The following is a 4485-nucleotide window of genomic DNA, read 5'->3' on the forward strand; positions in this document are numbered from 1 at the left end:
CTTTGATCCGTTGCTGGCGATGAGCTGCGCTCCTTTGCCGGGGGAGATGCACTCTTATTTTTGGAATTTCCAGCTTTTCTGCCCTTCTTTTTCCCCATCTTTGTGGTTTTATCTGCCTCTGGTCTTTGATGATGGTGATGTACTGATGGGGTTTTGGTGTAGGTGTCCTTCCTGTTTGATAGTTTTCCTTCTAACAGTCAGGACCCTCAGCTGTAGGTCTGTTGGAGATTGCTTGAGGTCCACTCCAGACCCTGTTTGCCTGGGTATCAGCAGCAGAGGCTGCAGAAGATAGAATATTTCTGAACAGCGAGTGTACCTGTCTGATTCTTGCTTCGGAAGCTTCCTCTCAGGGGTGTACTCCACCCTGTGAGGTGTGGGGTGTCAGACTGCCCCTAGTGGGGGATGTCTCCCAGTTAGGCTACTCAGGGGTCAGGGACCCACTTGAGCAGGCAGTCTGTCCCTTCTCAGATCTCAATCTCCGTGTTGGGAGATCCACTGCTCTCTTCAAAGCTGTCAGACAGAGTCGTTTGCGTCTGCAGTGGTTTCTGCTGCTTTTTTGTTGTTGTTGTTGTTGTTGTTGTGTAGCTGTGCCCTGTCCCCAGAGGTGGAGTCTACAGAGACAGGCAGGTTTCCTTGAGCTGCTGTGAGCTCCACCCAGTTCGAGCTTCCCAGCAGCTTTGTTTACCTACTTAAGCCTCAGCAATGGTGGGCGCCCCTCCCCCAGCCTCGCTGCTGCCTTGCCGGTAGATCACAGACTGCTGTGCTAGCAATGAGGGAGGCTCCGTGGGCGTGGCACCCTCCCGGCCAGGTGTGGGATATGATCTCCTGGTGTGCCTGTTTGCTTAAAGCGCAGTATTGGGGTGGGAGTTACCCGATTTTCCAGGTGTTGTGTGTCTCAGTCCCCCTGGCTAGGAAAAGGGATTCCCTTCCCCCTTGCGCTTCCCAGGTGAGGCGATGCCACGCCCTGCTTCAGCTCTCGCTGGTCGGGCTGCAGCAGCTGACCAGCACCGATCGTCCAGCACTCCCCAGTGAGATGAACCCAGTACCTCAGTTGAAAATGCAGAAATCACCGGTCTTCTGTGTCGCTCGCGCTGGGAGTTGGAGACTGGAGCTGTTCCTATTCGGCCATCTTCTTTCCAGTTTTTCTCTGAGGATACTTCCTTTTTCACCATAGCCCTCTATGGGCTTCCAAATATCACTTTGCGTATTCCACAAGAACAGGCTTAGCGAGCGGCTTCTTGAGGGGAAAGCTGCAACTCTGTAAGATGAATTCACAGAACACTAAGCAGTTTCTCAGAAAGCTTCTTTCCAGATTTCAACGGAGGATATTCCCTTTTTCACCATAGCCCGCTATGAGCTTCCAAATATCTCTTTGCAAATTCCACAAGAACTGTCTTAGCGAAAGGCTTCTTGAGGGAAAAGCTGTAACTTGTGAGATGATTTCACAGAACACAAAGAAGTTTCTGAGAAAGCTTCTTTCTCTTTGTTATCGGAGGATATTACCTTTGGCCCTATAGTCTTCACAGGGATCCGAAATATCTGTTCTCAGATTCCACAGAAATAAGGCTAGGAAAGAGATCCACGAAATACAGATGTAACTGTGTGAGATGAATTTACAGAACACTAAGCAGTTTCTCACAAAGCTTCTTTCCAGTTTTTCTCTGAGGATATTTCCTTTTTCACCATAGCCCCCTATGGGCTTCCAAATATCACTTTGCGAATTCCACAAGAACAGGCTTAGCGAGCGGCTTCTTGAGGGGAAAGCTCTAACACTGTGAGATGAATTCACATAACACTAACCAGTTTCTCACAATCTTCTTCCAGATTTCTTCTGAGGATATTTCCTATTTCAACATAGCCCTCTATGGGCTTCCAAATATCACTTTGCGAATTCCAGAAGAACAGGCTAGGCGAGCGGCTTCTTGAGGTTAAAGCTGTAACTCTGTGAGATCCTTTCACAGAACACAAAGAAGTTTCTCAGAAAGCTTCTTTCTCTTTGTTTTCGGAGGATATTTCCTTTGGCCCTATAGTCTTCAACAGGATCCGAAATATCTGTTCTCAGATTCCACAGAAATAAGGCTAGCAAAGAGATCCACGAAATACAGATGTAAATCTGTTAGTGGAAATCACACATCACCAAGCAGTTTCTCGGAAACTTCTTTCCAGTTTTGCTCCGAGGATATTTCCTTTTTCATCATAGCCCTGTATGGGCTTCCAAATATCACTTTGCGAATTCCACAAGAACAGGTTTAGCGAGCGGCTTCTGGAGGGGAAAGCTGTAACTCTGTGAGATGATTTCACAGAACACAAAGAAGTTTCTTAGAAAGCTTCTTTCTCTTTGTTATCGGAGGATATTTCCTTTGGCCCTATAGTCTTCAAAGGGATCATAAATATCTCTTCTCACATTCCACAGAAATAAGGCTAGCAAAGAGATCCAAGAAATACAGATGTAACTCTGTGAGATGAATTAACAGAACACTAAGCAGTTTCTCAGAAAGCTTCTTTCCAGATTCCTTCGGAGGATATTTCCTTTTTCACCATACCCCTCTATGGGCTTCCAAATATCACTTTGCAAATTCCACAAGAACTGTCTTAGCGAAAGGCTTCTGGAGGGGAAAGCTGTAACTCTGTGAGATGATTTCACAGAACACAAANAGGAGCAGTCCATCCCCAGGGCCGGAATGGGAACCACGAGGCCGGGCCGGCCCCACTGGGCACCTGTCCCTGAAGCAGCCGAGGGATCTCCCCCCGTGCCCGCTGCCCCTGCCCTCTGCTGCACGGGGCGTGGGTACCTTGGCGATCTTCAGGACCTGGATGTTCTCCTCATCAGAGCCCTGGTCAAACTCCCCGGCCACGACCACGTCAGAGGTCCTGGGCAGAGCGTTGTGGGTGAGAGAACATGCCCTGCTCCCCTCCCACCCAGCTGGGCTGGAAGCAGAGCCCGAGGCTGCCCGGTCCTCACCTGACCCCGCAGTGGGCGGCGGTGACCACCCAGTCCTCGCTGATGAGGGAACCTCCGCAGAAGTGGAAGCCGGTTTTGTCCTGGCAGGAAGATGGGGAAGGTCAGCAACTCCCACCTGGCGGCACCCCCATCCTGGCCCCCACCCAGGGTGCCCACTGCCTTGCAGAAGCCCCCTCACCTGCAGGGACACCTGCCAGGGCCAGGAGCCAGGGACGGCGTCCTCCCCATTGACGATCCTGGTCAGGCTGCTGAACACGGGGGGGATGGCAGGGACCCCACAGCCTGGGGGCAGGAGTGGGCTGAGGGGTGGGTACCACTCACCCAGGTCTCAGTGCTCCAGCCTCCTCTCACTCCCAACTCTTTTCTAGTCTCTGGGACCTAGGCTGGCTCCCACATCCCCTCCTCTGAGAAGTTGGCCCTGGCTCTCCTCTCCCCAGTGCCTGAATCTCTGGGTACAATTGAGTCCAAGGCACTGGACTGTGGGCTGCTGAGGAATGGGGTGTTGACCCCTCCTCAGTTCAGAGAAGCCACACAGGTGGAGCATGCAGTCCGACACTCAGGCTGGGAGGCCAGACTCTGTGGATTTGACCCTGGCTCCCTCCCTGCCCAGCTAAGCCGCTCAGTGTCCCCATCAGCAAAGTGGGGATCACACCGTTTCTGACCTCTCAGGTTCGGAAGAGTGAGCAGGCAGAGCGCCAGCTCTGCTCCTGGCACCCGGGAAGTGCTCCGTAAGCAGGAGTTTAAAAGGATGAGGCTCACCTGAAAGGTTTGGACTGAACGGTGCCAAGCCCCAGCTGCCCACATGCTCACCACCCAAGCCTGTACTGGGGCCACTGACTGTTGGGGGGTTTCCTGAAGGCCTCAGGGCGGCCCCCCAGACACCTACCTCCTCCCCTGGGAGCCTCAGGTCGGCTGGGGGTGAGGAAGGGGAGCAGGACTCCCCAGCTCCTGAGCTCCGAGGTGGCAGCTGAGCCTGGGAGGGAAGCTGTGACCTGGTCCAGGTCTTGCAGTGCCCACGGCAGAGATGGACCCGGTGACTCGCCCAGGCCCACACTGTGGTGCACAACTAAACTGGGAACTGGGACCCTGCTGCCCCTTGCTGGCCTCGGGGCTGGGAGTGAGGGGAGACAACCCTTCAGCCTCCGCGGGGCCCGGCCCTCACCGAAGGCGGTGCCCAGGAGGGCCCACAGGAGACGATCCAGAGGAAAGCCATGGTGCCGCTGGCGGGGGGGTGGGACGCCTGTCTGTGGGTCCCCATTGTAGCCCTGTGTGCCGGCTGTTATCTGGAGATGTTGGGGCAATAATCCCCTCCCTGGGAGTGGGCAGGATGTGTCAGTGCAGGGCTGGCCAGGGAGCCTGGGATGACAGCAGCTGTGGCCTCAGCTGAGCTGGGCTAACCCAGGTGGCCTTTTACCATGGCCTTTCTCCTTCAGGCCCAGGCTTGGGCAGGGGCCTCCAGGGACTGAGTCCAGCAGCCCCGGGTTTGAGCCCCAGCTGAGTCTCTCGTGCTCTGCAAATAATTC

At 54.0% G+C, this 4485-nt stretch overlaps 1 pseudogene across 1 annotated transcript in view; it reads right to left on the reverse strand.

Moving 5' to 3' along the window:
- The window catches only part of LOC112630153, a 103651-nt pseudogene extending 99476 nt beyond the window's left edge, over window positions 1-4175 (reverse strand). Inside the window, exons 1-4 of the transcript XR_003120820.1 lie at window positions 4125-4175; window positions 3141-3244; window positions 2963-3042; window positions 2719-2871 (exon numbers count right to left, since the gene is read on the reverse strand). The product of XR_003120820.1 is annotated as a chymotrypsinogen B2-like (transcript). The remainder of the gene's footprint in view (window positions 1-2718; window positions 2872-2962; window positions 3043-3140; window positions 3245-4124) is intronic.
- Between the last annotated feature and the right edge of the window lie 310 nt (window positions 4176-4485).

The sequence above is a fragment of the Theropithecus gelada genome, chromosome 8, assembly GCF_003255815.1.
Source record: "Theropithecus gelada isolate Dixy chromosome 8, Tgel_1.0, whole genome shotgun sequence".
NCBI classification, from domain to species: domain Eukaryota; kingdom Metazoa; phylum Chordata; class Mammalia; order Primates; family Cercopithecidae; genus Theropithecus; species Theropithecus gelada.